The following is a 21,447-nucleotide window of genomic DNA, read 5'->3' as shown; positions in this document are numbered from 1 at the left end:
CTAAAGTGCAATATCATTCAGTTCAGCTTACAAATAGAATTAAATCAATTGTGCATGCTGCATAAAAGTCACATAGGCACAGAGAAGGTGCTGACAAAATAGGTAAAGTTGTACTGGGGAAATAAGAGATGAGGGCAGGGCTGGATGGGCAGCATAATATGCAAAAACCAATTAGTAAGCTATGCAATAATCTCTCAGCCTTATCAGATTTTTGCATTCACTGCCTGTCTATATAGACTAATCAAAAGCTAGCTGCTGGTGTTTTTTGCACTAAATTTGAATAGACTGAGCCAATCTGTGATTGTGCCCCAAAATAAGGAGACCTTATCAGAATTTTGCATTCACTGCCTGTCTATATAGACTAATCAAAAGCTAGCTGCTGGTATTTTTTGCACTAAATTTGAATAGACTGAGCCAATCTGTGATTGTGCCCCAAAATAAGGAGACTTTCAGGCCTTCTTCAATTTTCCAACCACAGTGAATTATGTACAGCTATGTAGTATGTAGCTAAACTAATATGAGGACAATATGCAAGGCTGCTTGGCACTGGTACAGGGCCAACCAGAGTACGTAATTTGGGAAATTATTCAGGACAACTTCAGAGCCATGGATCTTCCCCATACTGTCTCTGGCGTGATACAGTAATCCTAATGTATAGTGTTTAACTTCTAGCAGTAGTTCAATGAACCAAAGGTGACCATACACAGGTCAATAAAACCTGCTGACGGGCTACCTGAGTCGGCAGCTTAACAGCCAATGTATGGGGCCCTCAGGCAGGCTTTCCCAACAAATATTTGCCCGGAAAATGACCAGATGTCAATTGGGCAGGTCAAAAAATCCCATAGGGGCAAGGAGCACATCGGTATGTTGATGTGGTCCTCGTCCAGGTAGCCTGCATGCTGTCAGTGTCATTTGACCTTAAGGTGGGCATATCAGGGAAAGATCCGATCATTTGTTGACCTCTCCAAACTAGCGGATTTTCATGTGTATGGCCAGCTGTAATTGTTTTAAGCTGCTAGTATAAAGAGCAGAACCCACTGTAAATTAAAATCCTATATAAATATTATGTTTCCTAACATATAATAAACAGCTTTAAAAGCTACAGCTCATTAGACATTATTTTGGATTCAACCTAAATAAGATCAATTATTTTCCTTGCATCTTAATAAGTAGCACAAGTAAGAACATTTTATTGGAAATATCTGCAATATATGTAGCATTCAGTCAAACACATCTTTATGCTCACCATCATATTGCCATAAAGCTCTACCATAACAACATAACTATTCAGCACTAACTAAAGCACTGGGCACTCACATGCTGCAGGCTATAAAGCCAAAGCATCAAGTTGCACAGGGGAACAACCTGCACATCGAAACACAATGGTCAGTTGGTAGGGAGATGTGAGAAATGGATGCCAGTACTAGAGCAGGAAGATGGGTGATCACATAGCATCAGCCAGCAACAAACAGTAAAAGGAGGCCAGGAATTCAAACTTCAAGCCATAGTGGTGGATCAGTGCCAGCACTCCCTCAGCATGGAGCTCATTACTGTTGCACGAGCAGCTCATGTCTAAAGCCAACTCAGGCAGTAAATACTACCTCTTGGATTGGGTTCCCTGATCGCATATCATCTGACAGAAGAAACGAGAACATCTATTATGCTAACAACTGGGTAGTGCAACCACTCATAGTCACCTTTGTCCTTTCATCATTAGGAAAGAAAATTTGAAACAAAGATGGCGGCATTCAGAATATATATAATTGTATGTCATGACTTAAACATGCAGTCTGCATACAGTAGTTAGTCATATGCAAAACTATCAGCTGGTGATTTCCAGTATGAACGTCACTTAGCTGTGCGTAGTATCAGTCAGAACGATACTTTCCACTGCTAAACCAGAATAACATATTGAATACAGAAGTTCATTAGGTTTATGAGGACATTTAGTTTACTTAGTTTTTTTATATTTATAATCTATAACAATGTAGAGTTTGAAAAGCAGAGCACTCCCCCCAAAAAGGGGAAGAAAGTCCCAGGTGCTGCTGCAAAAAAACAGCATTTCGGTCCTGTTTGGGACATGATGTCTTGATAAAGGTCCTCTGTGTAGTTGACCGATCAAATTTTTGTACATAATTTAAATCCCATGAGTGCTCTGTGTTCAACATGCTGATGTAATCTATAGCTAGATATAACTGATTGGACCAACACTATTTCACTAATTATGAGCTTTTACTCCAATGTATTGATATTGGTAATAGGGCAGATTTGCTCATCACTACTTGGAGGTCATAAATGACCCCCTGAGAGTATGTAAATGTAAGAGTATGCAGTGACTAAGGGTGAACAAGTGCACATACAACTGTCCTTAATTATGAACTCATCTAACATCTCTGTAAAATCCATTGCAGGGGTTATGTAATATAAGGCACTAAGTTTGCCCAGGAGCAGTATCCCATAGCAACCAATCCGCAGGTAGACTTTACTGGTCACCAGCAAGTAGCTTATTGGTTGCTATGGGTTACTGCTCCTGGGCAAACTTAGTGCCTTTTATTACATATGGGGGAGAGCATACATAGGTTGTGAGGGTTGTCTGGTTTTTGGTTTATGAGGCAGCTAATTTCCTGCTTTTTCATACATTTGCCAGTGATACACACATGACACTGCAACTATAGACGTTTTATTCTTTAACCAAATACTCACATAGAAAGCATTTGTTGAGTTAAGTAAATTCAACTTTCTACTAGGTATGTAAACTCCCCTTTTTGCATATTTTGCAGGTTTACAAGAAGGCAGGGGAAAAAAAAGAAATTTAGAGAAGAAAGAAGTTCACTAATAAAGAATAGCTTTGTCTAGAGCTAAACAATAGACAACACTGTATATTAATGAACACAATAGGGAAACGTGCTGTGCTGAGAAATGTTTAATACAATAAATAAAGTTATAGAGGTAGAGAGGAAATAAACCCTGCAGCTACTTGGGGTTTATACAAGGCTTAATGTATATGTCTGTCAAACAGGTAATTTTCTGCCTCCCTTATAAAAAAAAAATAAGGTATACGTGTCATTTTCTGTTAATTTCTATTATAAGTTAAGGTAAAACTGTTACTAAAAGTTCATTATACATAAATGCTATTGTAAAGAAATAAACAAATATAATTATTTGAAGCATCCTGTAAGATTTAAGGGCATTAGGCACAGACCAGATGGTCAAGAGATGTTTTCTCACATTTGTTGCTAAGTACTATGAATAATAAAATCTTATGCTTGGTGATATTACACACATCACGTGTATTCGCTGAATCATAGGACATTATGCATCCTTGCTTTGAAATATAAGGGCATTAGAATTCACTTTGGAGTTCCCTGAACTGTGAGTCTCATTTACCACTGCCCTGGGTAAATATGCTAAAACGTTAAAGGGTAGGACCCGAGCACTGTGTTCTTGCCCGAACACAATGATCTGTTCACACTGCATGCTAAAAAAAAACTAAAAAATCAGGTGCAAAGTGCAGTGCAGTGGAGGATTACCATCTAGCGTTCCCTAGCTTGTGCATCTGAATTACATGAAAGCCAAGGGACATTCCAGGAGATGCCCTCGTGCCACCCACCTACTGACCACTTTCAAAGCCTTATTTACAATCACAGGTGAAAGTGCAAAGGCTATTTTGGATACAAAATTGACTATGCATTGAAGCCATACATAAAGGTACTTGTAGCCATAAATGCATTATTAAATGTGTGAGCATTGATGCAAAGGAACCCTGCAATTTGGCACTTTGCACATTGCCCTAAGCTAACTAAATAAGGCTCATAATTAATTATTTAATTCACTATTCCAAAGCCAAAACAAAACTCTTATTCTTTCCATAGACACTAAAATGGGGTTATCCACACCAGTATGGACTGTTAGCAAAGCTATCATTAAACCAAATCATTACCCCTGCTTAATAAACCATATCATAAAACTTTTACTTAAACCCCAGTGAGTTGCGCAGAAAACCATTCTGCAGATGATGAATATTTTAGCTCCTGGGGCAATATATCTGGGGATCTAGTGTCTGCAGCAAAAGAAAACATGAATATCAGATCACTCTTATCGCATTCTCAGGCTACTTACTTTTCTACAGGTTCTATTCTGGGGATCAGAAAGAAACAATTCCTAAGTCAATAACTTATTCTGCAGGTGAAAGAAGCACAATGCTCGGTGGTCTCTGTGTCAGGGAGGCCCTGCTGATAATTGGTGGCACTGTCCACAACTACACTCATGCCTTACACTTGTGTCCCTTACAGTTGCTCAGTTATAACTGAGCTAACTATAATGATTTTGCACCAGATGAATATCGCAGGGAATTGTAGTTCACTATTAGTCATGGGACAACAGACAGGAAACCCCTCAACAGTTAAAAAAACAAATTTTCACATAGAAAAAGGACACATATCATATATTTGAAAGAGAAGGTTTTCTTTAGTAGCCTGCATTTTTGGGGACAAATACACACCATATACAATAACATTTTGGCAGATAAGGTATTGCTTTATAACATACAAAAGTCATGAACAATCTGTAAAGATAGTTAATCATGTAATTGGTGCCATGAGACTCGCTGAATTTGAAGCTTTAAAAGAAATAATAATGTAACACCTTAAGAGCCCCAGTTTACTAAAAGCTATAATTTGGTTCTTTTCTCTCTTAAGCCTGTTGACTTAGCCTGATATAACGAAATGGCAGGAAGCTTATCTGTAGCCTAAGTTACATAACTACAATTATCAAGGGACAATGCCTAGGAACATATAAAACAGGGGGTTGAAATGCACCAGTCATCACCACTTTTATTCCATAGCATATTGTGTAAAATAACATGTATTTATACGGCTGCAAATCACTATTTTGTGTATACCAGAGAGAAACATTTAGGAAAAAAATTGGGTATTTGCTTGTAAGCAGCCACTGCTTTTTAGAGGGTATTTTATACTTTTCAGGTCAAATATTTGTTGCTGCCTAAACTTGTATAATTGATTTACATAGGTTACAATGACATAAGAGAATTTACCCCCGTTTATCAGTATGCCAATTGGGTCTTTGTCATGGATCATTATTCCACCTCATATGATAGAATCTATGGCATTTACAAGGGTCTTTGTCAGCATGTCCATACTCCAGAGTGTACGTTTCCTGGGGTTATTGAACCTTACAGAAAAAATAAAGCTGGCACTTAAAGGGTTACTGTGCACATTTAACATCAAGAAGTATGTGAAGAATATCAAATCAAAAATTTCCACAAGGGTATCAAATCAAAATAAGCCAGATAAGTCTATGGAGACAGAGTTGGAAGGTAATGGGGGGGAGGGGGGGCTGGAAATACTGTACGGCTGGGCCTCTCTGCGAAAATGGTAAAAATAACAAGAGTACTATAGTTTTAGGCCTAAAGGTTAGATTTGCATTTGCTGAAAGCAAGGTTTTTAAATGTACATATAATGATTTCCCCAAAAGAGAGCTGAATGTGATATCTCAGCGCTGCAGAAAAACAGGATACTGAAATAAACCATCTGACATTTTCCACAAAATGGGTCAACTTTATGCAACAGAGCAGTTCCAGTTTCTATTATATAACAGGCAAAACTGCAAAACAGAAATCATATGTACTTATAATGAAATATGTCAGCGAGTTCTATAGATAAGCAAATGTGTATGTGGGAGAGAACCACAAGGTACAGCACAATGCAGAGGTCCAGAAACAATACCACCTTAGCATACACAGGATATCTATAATGTGTAATGCCTCGGAGCTGGGGTTACTGGATAAGGGCCCTCTCGGTTATTTTGGACCACAATGCCTACTTTTTATTTATTATTATTATTGCATAGGAAAGCAGGGGAATAATCTAAATTGAAACCATACACAATGACATAAGGTATTGCCAGATAATGGTTTTGCATATAATGGATCCCATACCTGTATATAATATGTTAATATGTATGCATACGCTCTGCAAGACACATATACACACACACACACACACTTGTATCCTACATTAAGCCATTCTATTGCACACATTGAAAGACAATACAGAAAGCAAACAAATGCAAGAGACATTGGATGCTGAGTCTATAAGTGTCAACTGTAACTTGTACAAAATAAGGATAATACAGAAGGAAAGCAAATGACCTGTTTACCCGACTGCTTATACAGCAGCTACGTGCATCAACATGTTACTTGTCTATTAAGTGTAACTTTCACATATATCTATTTTTGACAAAATGAAGCAAAAATAAATCTTACCTGTGTGTGCCTTGGCTTCCCTGCCTGTCTGTGACCAGAGAGTTATCTGATACGTCCGTTCAGCACACCTGTGACACTCAACCCAGCGTCTCAGGTTACATTAACTCTCTAATGAATTACCTTAGCCTGCACCTATCAGATCACACTGACATGACATTTCATGGATTCCCCCAGCCAATCAGAATAGATGAAAATGTATTCAGACTTACTCAAAAAATATGGCAAGCTTTGTCTCAAACACAGGCTTAAGAGTTATATGCATGGCAGCCCACACAGAAAATACATTGCAGTGAAAATAAGCACACTAGCAAGTAAGTGGTTAAAATACAACAAATGCGCAGTTAAGAAATTAACATGATTGCAAACTGCGACCCGCAAATCCTGATACATTAAAATATGCATGGTGCCAAGCAGACAGCAAGGGGTTAAAGTACAAATTAAATATCTAAAATCCGATTAAAGTGGTATGATGTGTGAGAAACTAGAATTCTGTAATTGTGCGACTAACTTACCCAGAAACTCTCTCCATTCCGCCCCCATCATCTCGTATTACCCCAATACCCAGAACAGCTTGTAGCTGTCAGCAGATAGGACACCAATCAAAAGGGGAAACCAACACACACACCTTGCTCACAAAGTGAACCCATTCAAAGGGGCATTAAGCACATCCTTTGCTTTTCAAATGACCCCATCTAACCTCTCACAATGCTTTAACTACTACAGTGGAGCTTTTCTGTTACAGAATGTATGTTATCACATAGTTATATTGTACATTTGGGCTGAAAAATGCAATTGTGCATCAAGTTCAACCCAGAATTGATGTTTTATTCTCTAAAAACACACACATAGGAATCAGTCCTGACCCTGACCTCTAGTCTTTAGAAGTGAACCCTAGCACTTGGACATGAAGGAGAGTGGAAATAAAAACAACTACATTTTCCCCAGTCCATGGCCCAGTTGGGGTTGGATCTGGAGGTACAAGACACTAGGATCCCTGGATCCGCCCCAACCTGGTTAAAAAAGCAGGACAGTTTGTTTAAAACATGAAAATAAGACTGTTTGCACATCCTCTTCTAACAGAGCAGAAGCACACTGCAAGGCAGTGGGATTTGATGCAAAATATTTGGATAATGCAAATTTTAAGAGTAATGCCCTGCCCTAACCCTGTGCTGTACCCATTAATGAACAATACATGTCCTCACCACCCTGTTCATTTAAACAGTAGAAGCCAAGACAAATGTTTGAAAAGGTATAATCATATATATAAATATGTATATTTATAATGTGAAAATATCTCCAGAATTAATAAGCCAAGAGAAATCTATTTTGATATATTTAGCATTAAGTCACTCTTCTATCTACAATGTCATGCATCACCCAAAAATATAATTCAAATCTACTCCTTATATAAACTAAATTTGCATGACGGTGTGCACACACAGGTGTAAAAGTCTGTCCATCCTATCCATGGACAGGCTACAAACTCCCCTCCGCCAATTTCTATACATATATCTAGTGATGAGAAAATCTGTCCCGTTTCGCTTCGCTGAAAAATTTGCTAATCTTTCAAAAGATTTGGTGAAAAATTTGTGAAACGGCTATAATTCTTTCTGACGCAAGAGACAATTCTTTTGATGAGAGAGACAATTCTCTTTGGCATGAGACAATTCTTTGACATTTCGCAAAAAATCTGCCAATGGCAAAACGCGGAAATCGGACACGAATCCATGCCTGCCAAATTTTTCCGCCCATATCCCATGCTCTGTCATGGCCACCTAACCAGTGGCTCGTGAGCAAAATGTTGCTCACCAGCCCCTTGGACGTTGCTCTCAGTGCCCCCAAACCAGGTAGTTATTTTTGAATTCCTGACTTGGTGGCAAGTTTTGGTTGAATAAAAACAAGATTTACTACCAAATAAAGCCTCCTGCAAGCTGACAGTGTGCATAGAGGCTACCTAATAGCCAATCTTAGCCCTTATTTGGCCTTGGGCTCACGGATAAGAAATTCAGCATTGCAATTATAGCTCTTATTGGCACCTCCAGGAAACTTTTTCATGCTTGTATTGGTCCCCAACTCTTTTTCCAACGTTTCCAAGTCACCAAAGCCACTTCTTATACATATATCCCATTTACTTCACAGGCAGATTATCCCAGTCCCCAAAGCCACTTCCTATTCATATATCCCATTTACTTCATGAACAGACTGTCCCAGTCACCAAAGCCACTTCCATTACATATATCCCATATACTTCATGAACAGACTATCCCAGTCACCAAAGCCACTTCCTATACATATATCCCATTTACTTCATAGGCAGATTATCCCAGTCCCCAAAGCCACTTCCTATACATATATCCCATTTACTTCATGAACAGACTATCCCAGTCCCCAAAGCTACTTCCTATACATATATCCCATTTACTTCATAGGCAGATTATCCCAGTCCCCAAAGCCATTTCCTATACATATATCCCATTTACTTCATGAACAGATTATCCCAGTCCCCAAAGCCTCTTCCTATACATATATACCATTTACTTCATGAACAGACTATCCCAGTCCCCAAAGCTACTTCCTATACATATATCCCATTTACTTCATAGGCAGATTATCCCAGTCCCCAAAGCCATTTCCTATACATATATCCCATTTACTTCATGAACAGACTATCCCAGTCCCCAAAGCCATTTCCTATACATATATCCCATTTACTTCATGAACAGACTATCCCAGTCCCCAAAGCCACTTCCTATACATATATCCCATTTACTTCATAGGCAGATTATCCCAGTCCCCAAAGCCACTTCCTATACATATATCCCATTTACTTCATGAACGGACTATCCCAGTTACCAAAGCCACTTCCTATACATATATCCCATTTACTTCATGAACGGACTATCCCAGTTACCAAAGCCACTTCCTATACATATATCACATTTACTTCATGAACAGATTATCCCAGTTACCAAAGCCACTTCCTATACATATATCCCATTTACTTCATGAATGGACTATCCCAGTTACCAAAGCCACTTCCTATACATATATCCCATTTACTTCATGAACAGATTATCCCAGTTACCAAAGCCACTTCCTAAACATATATCCCATTTACTTCATGAACAGACTATCCCAGTCCCCAAAGCCACCTCCTATACATATATCCCATTTACTTCATGAACAGACTATCCCAGTCACCAAAGCCACTTCATATACATACAGTATATCCCATTTACTTCATGAACAGATTATCTCAGTCCCCAAAGCCACCTCCTATACATATATCCCATTTACTTCATGAACAGACTATCCCAGTCCCCAAAGCCACCTCCTATACATATATCCCATTTACTTCATGAACAGACTATCCCAGTCACTAAAGCCACTTCCTATACATATATCCCATTTACTTCATGAACAGACTGTCCCAGTCACCAAAGCCACTTCCTATACATATATCCCATTTACTTCATGAACAGACTATCCCAGTCCCCAAAGCCACTTCCTATACATATATCCCTTTTACTTCATGAACAGACTATCCCAGTCCCCAAAGCTACTTCCTATACATATATCCCTTTTACTTCATGAACAGACTATCCCAGTCCCCAAAGCCACCTCCTATACATATATCCCATTTACTTCATGAACAGACTATCCCAGTCACTAAAGCCACTTCCTATACATATATCCCATTTACTTCATGAACAGATTATCCCAGTCCCCAAAGCCACCTCCTACACATATATCCAATTTACTTCATGAACAGACTATCCCAGTCCCCAAAGCCACTTCCTATATATATATATCCCATTTACTTCATGAACAGACTATCCCAGTCCCCAATGCCACTTCCTATACATATATCCCATTTACTTCATGAACAGACTATCCCAGTCCCCAAAGCCACTTCCTATACATATATCCCATTTACTTCATGAACAGACTATCCCAGTCCCCAAAGCCACTTCCTATACATATATCCCATTTACTTCATGAACAGACTATCCCAGTCCCCAAAGCCACTTCCTATACATATATCCCATTTACTTCATGAACAGATTATCCCAGTCCCCAAAGCCACCTCCAATACATATATCCCATTTACTTCATGAACAGACTATCCCAGTCCCCAAAGCCACTTCATAAACATACAGTATATCCCATTTACTTCATGAAAAGATTATCTCAGTCCCCAAAGCCACCTCCTATACATATATCCCATTTACTTCATGAACAGACTATCCCAGTCCCCAAAGCCACCTCCTATACATATATCCCATTTACTTCATGAACAGACTATCCCAGTCCCCAAAGCCACCTCCTATACATATATCCCATTTACTTCATGAACAGACTATCCCAGTCCCCAAAGCTACTTCCTATACATATATCCCATTTACTTCATGAACAGACTATCCCAGTCCCCAAAGCCACTTCCTATACATATATGCCATTTACTTCATGAACAGACTATCCCAGTCCCCAAAGCCACTTCCTATACATATATCCCATTTACTTCATGAACAGACTATCCCAGTCCCCAAAGCCACCTCCTACACATATATCCCATTTACTTCATGAACAGATTATCCCAGTCCCCAAAGCCACCTCCTACACATATATCCCATTTACTTCATGAACATACTATCCCAGTCCCCAAAGCCACTTCCTATACATATATACCATTTACTTCATGAACAGATTATCCCAGTCCCCAAAGCCACCTCCAATACATATATCCCATTTACTTCATGAACAGACTATCCCAGTCCCCAAAGCCACTTCATAAACATACAGTATATCCCATTTACTTCATGAAAAGATTATCTCAGTCCCCAAAGCCACCTCCTATACATATATCCCATTTACTTCATGAACAGACTATCCCAGTCCCCAAAGCCACCTCCTATACATATATCCCATTTACTTCATGAACAGACTATCCCAGTCCCCAAAGCCACCTCCTATACATATATCCCATTTACTTCATGAACAGACTATCCCAGTCCCCAAAGCCACCTCCTATACATATATCCCATTTACTTCATGAACAGACTATCCCAGTCCCCAAAGCCATTTCCTATACATATATCCCATTTACTTCATGAACAGACTATCCCAGTCCCCAAAGCTACTTCCTATACATATATCCCATTTACTTCATGAACAGACTATCCCAGTCCCCAAAGCCACTTCCTATACATATATGCCATTTACTTCATGAACAGACTATCCCAGTCCCCAAAGCCACTTCCTATACATATATCCCATTTACTTCATGAACAGATTATCCCAGTCCCCAAAGCCACCTCCTACACATATATCCCATTTACTTCATGAACAGATTATCCCAGTCCCCAAAGCCACCTCCTACACATATATCCCATTTACTTCATGAACATACTATCCCAGTCCCCAAAGCCACTTCCTATACATATATACCATTTACTTCATGAACAGATTATCCCAGTCCCCAAAGCCACTTCCTATACATATATCCCATTTACGTCATGAACAGATTATCCCAGTCCCCAAAGCCACCTCCTATACATATATCCCATTTACTTCATGAACAGACTATCCCAGTCCCCAAAGCCACTTCCTATACATATATCCCATTTACTTCATGAACAGACTGTCCCAGTCCCCAAAGCCACTTCCTATACATATATCCCATTTACTTCATGAACAGACTATCCCAGTCCCCAAAGCCACTTCCTATACATATATCCCATTTACTTCATGAACAGACTATCCCAGTCCCCAAAGCCACTTCCTATACATATATCCCATTTACTTCATGAACAGATTATCCCAGTCCCCAAAGCCACCTCCAATACATATATCCCATTTACTTCATGAACAGACTATCCCAGTCCCCAAAGCCACTTCATATACATACAGTATATCCCATTTACTTCATGAAAAGATTATCTCAGTCCCCAAAGCCACCTCCTATACATATATCCCATTTACTTCATGAACAGACTATCCCAGTCCCCAAAGCCACCTCCTATACATATATCCCATTTACTTCATGAACAGACTATCCCAGTCACCAAAGCCACTTCCTATACATATATCCCATTTACTTCATGAACAGACTGTCCCAGTCACCAAAGCCACTTCCTATACATTTATCCCATTTACTTCATGAACAGACTATCCCAGTCCCCAAAGCCACCTCCTATACATATATCCCATTTACTTCATGAACAGACTATCCCAGTCCCCAAAGCTACTTCCTATACATATATCCCATTTACTTCATGAACAGACTATCCCAGTCCCCAAAGCCACTTCCTATACATATATCCCATTTACTTCATGAACAGACTATCCCAGTCCCCAAAGCCACTTCCTATACATATATCCCATTTACTTCATGAACAGATTATCCCAGTCACCAAAGCCACCTCCTACACATATATCCCATTTACTTCATGAACAGATTATCCCAGTCCCCAAAGCCACCTCCTACACATATATCCCATTTACTTCATGAACAGACTATCCCAGTCCCCAAAGCCACTTCCTATACATATATCCCATTTACTTCATGAACAGATTATCCCAGTCCCCAAAGCCACCTCCTACACATATATCCCATTTACTTCATGAACAGATTATCCCAGTCCCCAAAGCCACTTCCTATACATATATCCCATTTACGTCATGAACAGATTATCCCAGTCCCCAAAGCCACCTCCTATACATATATCCCATTTACTTCATGAACAGACTATCCCAGTCCCCAAAGCCACTTCCTATACATATATCCCATTTACTTCATGAACAGACTGTCCCAGTCCCCAAAGCCACTTCCTATACATATATCCCAAATACTTCATAGACAGATTATACAAGCAGCTTTTGCATATCTCATTTTACTCTACGGGAGATACCCAAGAGAAAACCCCTGGATAATGCTCTTCTCAACCAGCAGGAATGTCCTCCAGGAAAACGTTCCAGCAACACAAATCAACAGGTACTGTAAATATGCAGATAAGGTTTAAAGCACAGTCATGTAAGATAACATTTTCTAAGTATATTTTTCCATTACTGTACCAACTTATTTATAGGTACAAACAGACTTTGATTCTTAAAGGGGAACATTCTTTTTTTTTTACTTTATTTGCTCAAATGTTTAACAATACCCAAAATTAACATTGCTAACTTATTTGCATATGCAACCAACACATTTATGCTGTGAGTTAATGTCCGATTTCTTAAGGCCTAAATGGCTGATTCCGGCATAAGAGAGAAAACTTTAATGCACTCCCGATAAACAGTATGGTTGGGTTTTATAAAATCTAATTAAGTAAGCACAAATTTGTTTTTAAAACACTTAACAATAAAGGTTGTCATATCTATATGAATGTAGGGATTTACTAAAGGTATGGGACCTGTTATCCAGAATGCTCGGGACCTGGGGTTTACTAGATACGGGGTCTTTCTGTAATTTGTATATCCACAATTTAAGTTTACTAAAAATCATTTAAACATTATATAAACCCAACAGGATTGTTTGGCCTCCCATAAGGACTAACTATACCTTTGTTGGGATCAAGTACAAGGTACTATTTTATTATTACAGAGGAAAAGAAAATCATTTAAAAAAATTTGAATTATTTGTTTAAAATGGAGTCTATGGGAGATGGTCTTTCTGTAATTAGAGTTTTCTGGATAATGGGCTTTCAGATAACGGATCCCATACCTGTACCTAGTTCCAGCCCAAGATGTGATCCAGCTATGCCGAGTTAAATTGATATGTTTGGATTTTTTGCAGCAAATAAAAATGTTAGGTTAAAAAACGGACATTCATAAATAATTTCTACCTCAAAACAGTTATATATAAATATATAATATATTAATATAACAGAGCGATTCAAGACCATTACAATTTGGGTGACAGTTAAAAAAGGAAAAGAGAATCAATTAATATTAAGGAAGGGAATAAAATAGTTAAAAAAAACTAACTGAAACAAACATATAGAAGAATGAAGTAGGTGAATTGGAAGTGTGTATGAATGTAGCTATAACATCAAAAATCTATATATAGAGACTAAAGAGATTTATTTTCAGGGTTGGAGTCCAGGCAGATATAAATCAAAAGGCAATCATTAATATACTTTATAGTTTGTGCAGCAGATAGACCATAGACAGAAACAGAGGTATTACTTATATGTAACATATTTGCAAGTGGATCCATATATAGCAAGGGGTAAACTAATATCTGAAATAGAACACAAGTGTTTGCTATTAGTCATAGTAGACTATTGAATCTCATACTGACTCAAGTTCTTTGTTTATTTACCTGGCAATACAATTCACACACACAGTATATGCAGAACAGGTGAAGTACTAGTCAGATAAATTAAACTAGCGCTCTTTGTATAGGTTAAAATATAAATTCATTTTACCAGGGGGTAACAACAAGGTGGTAGACCCTGTGACTGCTGGCCGGAGCAGGGGACTTTGGGGCTCTGACTTACATGGAATTTAAAAAAAATTAGTCACCTAGCAAATGTTTTGGGGAACCATTAAATAGTTCTTTTTAGGGGGGAGCAATGACTTCTATTAAACCATTTATTTTTAGGGTACTCCAAGATAAAGCAGATTGTGTGCTGAAATCCAGATTACAGCACAAGGCACATGTGGCGTATTCCCCGCTGGGGTTTGATCAGCTGGCAAAGACAAACCTGGACCAAACTATGCAGCCTGTTATTTGCTTTAATAGATCCATACACAAACAATCCCAGCACTTTCAGCTAAAAGAGAGCAATCAGAGTAATATTGTGTAGTATTTAAAATTCAAACATACAATGAATTCATTGAAAAAATGTGTCTGAAATGAGAATAAATGTGTGCAATCCTTTCTATACTTCCCTATAGTTACCTCGCCCCCACCGCACAAATACACACACGCACATGGATACCATAGAGAGGGGAGCGCAGGGAGGGAGCACCGGGAAATCAAATGTGGGGGTAAGAGATCCTGGACTAGGGGTTGGCAACAGAGGTACCTGCCTAGTGCCCCCACACTGTTGCACCCCTTCTGCCTACCCCTAGTTCTGGCCCTGCTCACATTTGTATAATGAAAACCCCGTTACAGCCCATAACAAGGCTCAAACCTGTCGACTTCATAAATCCAAATGAAACATAAGATAACTGGCAATGTCAGTGATGAGTCTGCACAGAGCATGTATAGCTTTAAAATGGAACTTCTAGGTAATAGTTAAAAATTGTAGCTGCACTTAAGGCTTTGGCAATCGATCCATAAAAAATTCCATCTTTCTTTCTTCCAAACACAGCTCTTTGAGGCTATTTGTTTCCTATTGTGTCAGTAACAAAAAAAGAATTCTTCACACCCTGCCTATAGAATACAGGTCAGTAAACCCCACCCACACAAATATTACGATATTAATAGGGACAGCGTTCCCAGAGGACAGAGAAGATGAATGGACACTGAGGTGGCACATTGAGAGTGATTTCCTGAGGAGATGTGCTTAGGGTTTTTATACTTAGGGAATAGGACAGGTGCTTTCTTCCAGTGCAATAATGTACAAGACACAAATACCAAAAAGAAAATCAAAATGATTTTATAGCCTCTGTAAAACTATCTGAAAGTGTTGGCATTTACAAAAAAGAAACAACATACAATTTTACAGATAAGCTTCATTGTGCATGTTTATGGGATTTCAAGTGCATCTCCAACCGAACCAATTATTTTTATTTATTTTTTTTTGCACAATAAAATGCATAATTCTAAGCAAACTTCCAGTATCTTTCTGGCTGTTAATATTCTCTGCACTGCAGGTTCTGTCTCCTTAAACAATGTGGCAGAAGCCAGCTGATTGACAGACCAGGACGATAACTGACTCGTGCTACATTGTTTCAGGAGTCAAAAAAAATTTTTTTTTATAGGAATATTTTCTCATGTGTACTGCTGATTGTTAACTTGATGATTAACATTAATGATTTCTAGGAAGATTTGCTGCTACTTTAAACAACTAAAAGGAAACCAACACAAGTACATTATTAGTAAGGTATTGTCTGTTCATATAACTGATAGTAATTAAAATTGAGGATCTAGCGCAGGGGTCGGGAACCTTTTTGGCTGAGAGAGCCATAAACACCACATATTTTAAAATGTAATTCCATGAGAGTCATACTATATGTTTGGCCTTGGATGTGGTGGGGCAAGGCAGGGTGGGTGCCAAGGATGCCAGATGCGGATGCGATGCAGAGGAGGGCGTGGCCTGCGCTCGGCGGATAGAAGACGTGTTCTAAGGCTTAGAACACGTCTTCTATACGCCGTGCCCAGGCCACACCCCCGTTATTTTTTTTATTAAAGATTTGGCAGCGAGCCTGATGCAGCCATCAAAAGAGCCACATCTGGCTCCCGAGCCATAGGTTCCCTACCCCTGATCTAGCGGATACTGGAAGAATGTCCATGCAAGCAGGCACAGATGTTATTAGGCCGGAGTTGCCCATAGTGGAATTTTGCAGCATGAGTAAGCAGTGCGACCGAGGTTTCTCTACAAGAGTGTTCAGTTGAAGATGCCTACATGCTTAAGTTCGGTTTTCCTCAATATCCATCCATAACCATCCTTTAGCTGTCACAGAGGTATCTAATTCCCACAACTATTTTATATCTGCTAACAGAGGAAATGCATATCTTACACCAATGTATAAAATGTCTTCTCCATCCTAAGCCTGTAGTCTTCACTTAACATAGCATTTAACTTAGACTGTCAGCTTTTAGGGGGCAGGGAAGTTCTAAGCCTTACCAGCATTACGCAAACAGGAACAGAAAACATGTATCTGGCCATGTAGCTACAGGGGTGCAGGCACTGCAAGCATAACTAGACCCTGCCAGTCAAGGTCATTTCTGCTTCCTGCTTTTATTCTCAAAATGAAAATTCAAATTGTAATCATGCAGTAAAAAAGTAGCTATGTCTTAGAGACAAAACACAGCACCGACCATTTTCATTTATTAAAGAGAATGCATCATACCATTGTGGGTCCCTTTACATAATAATTTGTTTTCATTCATTAAAAACCATAATACCATAATAGTTCTGTAGCTGACTTTTCCTAAGAAAAGTAGCAGATAAAAAAATGCAAATAGTCATGAGTAACAAAAGAACCTTCAAGGGGATGTACAGTCATCCCATTAAGTTGATTCATTGTTTCCAATATATAAGCATTATTTTTTTCTTCCTGTTGTACCAGGCAGCCTCAGCCAGCCCTACCTAAGCTATTCATGAAATGTACTCAGCTGCCAAACTGTTATCTTAGCACAGCTGATCCCTGTTGGAACAGATAATACACATCTAGCGACAAGCATACTTGCTTCCAATTGGCTCCAACAGCACAGAGGACCAATCAGATGCTTCAGAATCGAAACAGGGGCTGATGAGGCTGCCTGTTAGAATGGATCTTTATAACACCAAGAAAAGAATATATATAGGAAACTTAAGGATTCTAACAGAGTCCTTTAACTTAATAGGATGACTATACATCTCCTTCAAAGGTGTTAAGTGCTGGAGATTTTCCTACCATTCATTGGAACTAGAGAAGTGGCTCAGATGAGTGGTTAAAATGTTTTCAAGATTACATCAGTACATCAGCTTTAAAGTAGCCATACATACCCAATAAAAGCTGCCGATGCAGTCCTTCCCGGAAGCTTATTGGCCTGCGTATAAGACCTGCCCACTGATATCTGATCCAACATTAGGCAGGTATATATCAGGCAGGTTTAGAATTACTGTTGAGGCAAGGACTGCATCAACTTGTTCTCACCCCAATGAACTGCATTTTTCATCATTGTGATCTGATCATTTGGCTTGTTTGGCAATTTCGCCAAGCGAGCTGATCTTTAGGCCTAAGGCTAGTGCCACACTGAGCGAATAAACACAAAACTGCATACACTAAATACCGCTTAGTGTAGTTGGACCTGGGCTGAATCGATGGCTACAGGTGCAGCCACAACTATCATATTTTTCAAGTGTAGCTGCAATTTTTTTGTCCTGCGTTTATCTGGAGGCCGAGAATCCAGCCAGTGTGGCACTAGCCTAAATCCAGCTTTCACTACTAGATACTGTATATCAGGATCTGGAATAATAAAAATGAATAAAAGCCTTCACAGAGATACCCTAATGCTTATGTCTATTATACTACTCTCAAACATGGTACTTTCTCTGTCCTGTGTTAGCTATAAGCCCGCAAGATAAACAAGCCATAATTCATTGGATAGCTAGACTTCAGAATGCACAAGTCAACTAAATCAAGACTCCACATAGGATGTCTGCAGTGGTAGAAAGATGTAAGGGTGCAAAACACCACTAGCTCCTATGTTACACATAAAAATCCTATAACCTGCTGTGGGTAACTTGCTATAGAGAGTGATTCAGCCATCTGCTGCATTCTCTGACAATGATCCTTTTTGTTAATGTTCCTCACCTGCTATGGTCCCTTTTCTCTTGCTCTTCTCTTATAACAGTGCTTTGTAGTCTTTTAGCAAGGTGTGGGCCATTTATGCAATATACTTGCTAATCATGGATGCTATGATTATGATGACATGAGAAATTTGACCACCAGCAATGCACATGTTATGACGGCAGATTATATTACCGTAATATTATTTGCATTAAGAATGAAATTTTATTTTTTATCAGCAGAGTCAGGGAGCTGCTGCTTATATGAAATGGTCTAATATGCAGATATACTGTAGTAATTACTAATCTGTGGGTAGAGAAACCTACACCAGTACATGTATTGAATATATAAATGAATATAAACATTACTTATAAAAGGCCTCTAAGTTACTAGCAACACTTTTGCTTAGGCTCTGGTAAATTGCAGGAAGTGGAAATAAAACTTGCTAGAGAGCATTGGCTGCGTGCTAATATAACGCAAAGAGGTATTTACAAAGAACAAGTACGCACACACAAACACTTAACATTATTTGGTAAACTCGCTTTATTACTCTAGTGACCTTTGAACTGGAAATCAATCTCCTATCATCTCTTCCTGGGCTAAATTGCCAGAGGTTCACATTTCAGAGAAACCAGACACCCGTGTATTTATTTTCTAGCAATGTAATCTACAGCCTTTAATTCAATGTTAGCTCTGGAGACTACAGCACTCTGAGTCTGGTACTAGAGCAGCATTCTACCAATCTACATCACATACAAAACATGCCTATAAAGAGACTACATGATAATATGGTTAGGCTTCTTTTCTACCGTTATCCGGAATGTAGCATTGCTATTCCTTTCTATAGCTAAATTTACCATTTATTATTTCTATCTACAAAGAAGCACTTTGCTGCAAAACAGCACCGTTAATAATTTAATGTAATTTAATATTATCATATTTCTTACTCATGACAAAATAATTAATACAAACCCCCTTAACAAAGGTTTGATTTAATACAGTATATATATATAATTATATTATAATGACACACATGCACATATATATCTATATATATATATATGAAATCAGTCAGGTAATATTTAGTGCTGTGCTGTTCAGTAGCAGCCCAATTAAAAGGATTAAAGAACTCAGCCATCACTTTTCCAGCCCACGGAGTATGTAAGAGGCACCTCTGCCAAAGGAACACAAAGGATCTATTGTTTTCTTTGTTGTGCTGTTTACCCACCGGCTACCATAATAAAAAGACACATTGGGCAGCCTCTATCTCAGCAAGAAAAGCTTTGTTTGATGAAGACAAAGCATCTGCAAAATAATTAAAGGGCTGCATTTCACTTTAAAATGTCCAGACAAAACCAGTGATATTCCATATCTTTAAAGGAAAAACCATTGGCATTCAGTTTCTGGGAATAAGTGCACTAGATTAGCAATTTATCAGCAATAATGGCAGGAAGTTATGCATTTCATAGAATTTTAAAAATCATAGCGTGATGTGAATAGAGAGCTGGGATATGGCTTGTACTGTATCAACTGTTGTGTCAATTCACCCACCTCTTTCTATTTAATGGCTGGGGGGGGTTACATGAATGTGACCTGCATTCCTTCAAGCAGTGAATGGAAGGCAGACTCTTTAAATAAGAGTTCATTCATCATACATGTACCTGCAAAGAAAACTTTGTGTGCTCCACAGCAGTTGCTGGGGGGTACCACAGCGCAGGAAACATACTTCCAACAACATGTGTATTGAATTATAGGACAAGGAAAGTGTTGCTGAATTACAGCACCCAGAATCATTTCATAGCCATGCTGTAACATCATTGTAACATCATAAATTGCACAAGTGCCAATAGCATCCAATCAGCAATTAACTTAGATTAACAATCTGCTACAAGTTAGAAAATGAAAGCAAAGATCTGATTGGTTGCTGTGGGCAACTGAACTGGTGCAATTAAGCATTTCAAAAACCAGTAAATAAGGGCATAAGCTCATGGTTTTGATGCAGTGTTTTTCATGGTGAAAACACATAGAGGCAGAAAAGACAATAATCGCTATATGTGCTTTAAACCTTAAAGCCCCAAGGCAATAAATTGTAATAAAAATAGAGTCTATGTGAGATGGCCTTCCCGTACACATAGAACATAAACAATTTAACATACGACAGGTGTTGGGGAGCAACACAAGCATGAAAAAGTTCTGGGGCTGCCAAATAAAAGCTATGATTGGCTATTTGGGAGGCCCTATGTGGCAGCCTACAAGAGGCTCTGTTTAGCATTACACCCAGCACCATATTTGTCCACAGGGAGCCCAGAGGCCGCCCCCCTCCCCAGGATCACACATATGCGCATCAATTTATCTCACACACGGAGCACTGGGCACAGGACATGCTGAAATCTCCAGAGCACCTAGACCCAAGTGCTCCATATGAGAGCGAAGTTCAGGTGTGGGCCCCTAAATTTGTGCCGCCCTAGGCCCGGCCCCTGTTGCCCTGCCACAAATCTGGGCCTGATCACACCGGATTTTTATGCAACCAAAACTTTACCCAACACAAGAATTCAAAAATAAGCACCTGCTTTGAGGCCACTGGGAGCAACATACAAAGGTTGGGGTGCAACATGTTACTCCTGGGCCACTAGTTGGGGATCACTAGGAGGTACATTCTTATACCATATAAGTTTCAGTGAATCATGTGACAAAGTGACACCAATAAGCACCAC

At 39.0% G+C, this 21,447-nt stretch overlaps 1 protein-coding gene across 4 annotated transcripts in view; it reads right to left on the bottom strand.

Annotated features, from left to right (window-relative positions):
• espn (espin) overlaps nt 1–21,447 on the bottom strand; it is a 113,496-nt gene that overhangs the window by 35,018 nt on the left and 57,031 nt on the right. The window contains exon 1 of one of the 4 annotated variants that reach the window (XM_012967358.3): nt 6,284–6,419. The exons of the other annotated variants lie outside the window; for them this stretch is intronic. The gene's annotated coding sequence lies outside the window, so the exon portion shown is untranslated. Of the gene's footprint in view, nt 1–6,283; nt 6,420–21,447 lie in introns of those variants that run through there. 4 annotated transcript variants of the gene reach the window in all.

This window comes from Xenopus tropicalis, chromosome 7 (assembly GCF_000004195.4).
Source record: "Xenopus tropicalis strain Nigerian chromosome 7, UCB_Xtro_10.0, whole genome shotgun sequence".
NCBI classification, from domain to species: Eukaryota; Metazoa; Chordata; class Amphibia; order Anura; family Pipidae; genus Xenopus; species Xenopus tropicalis.
The sequence above is the reverse complement of the archived record's forward strand: the minus strand, read 5'-3'. Positions and strand labels throughout refer to the sequence as shown.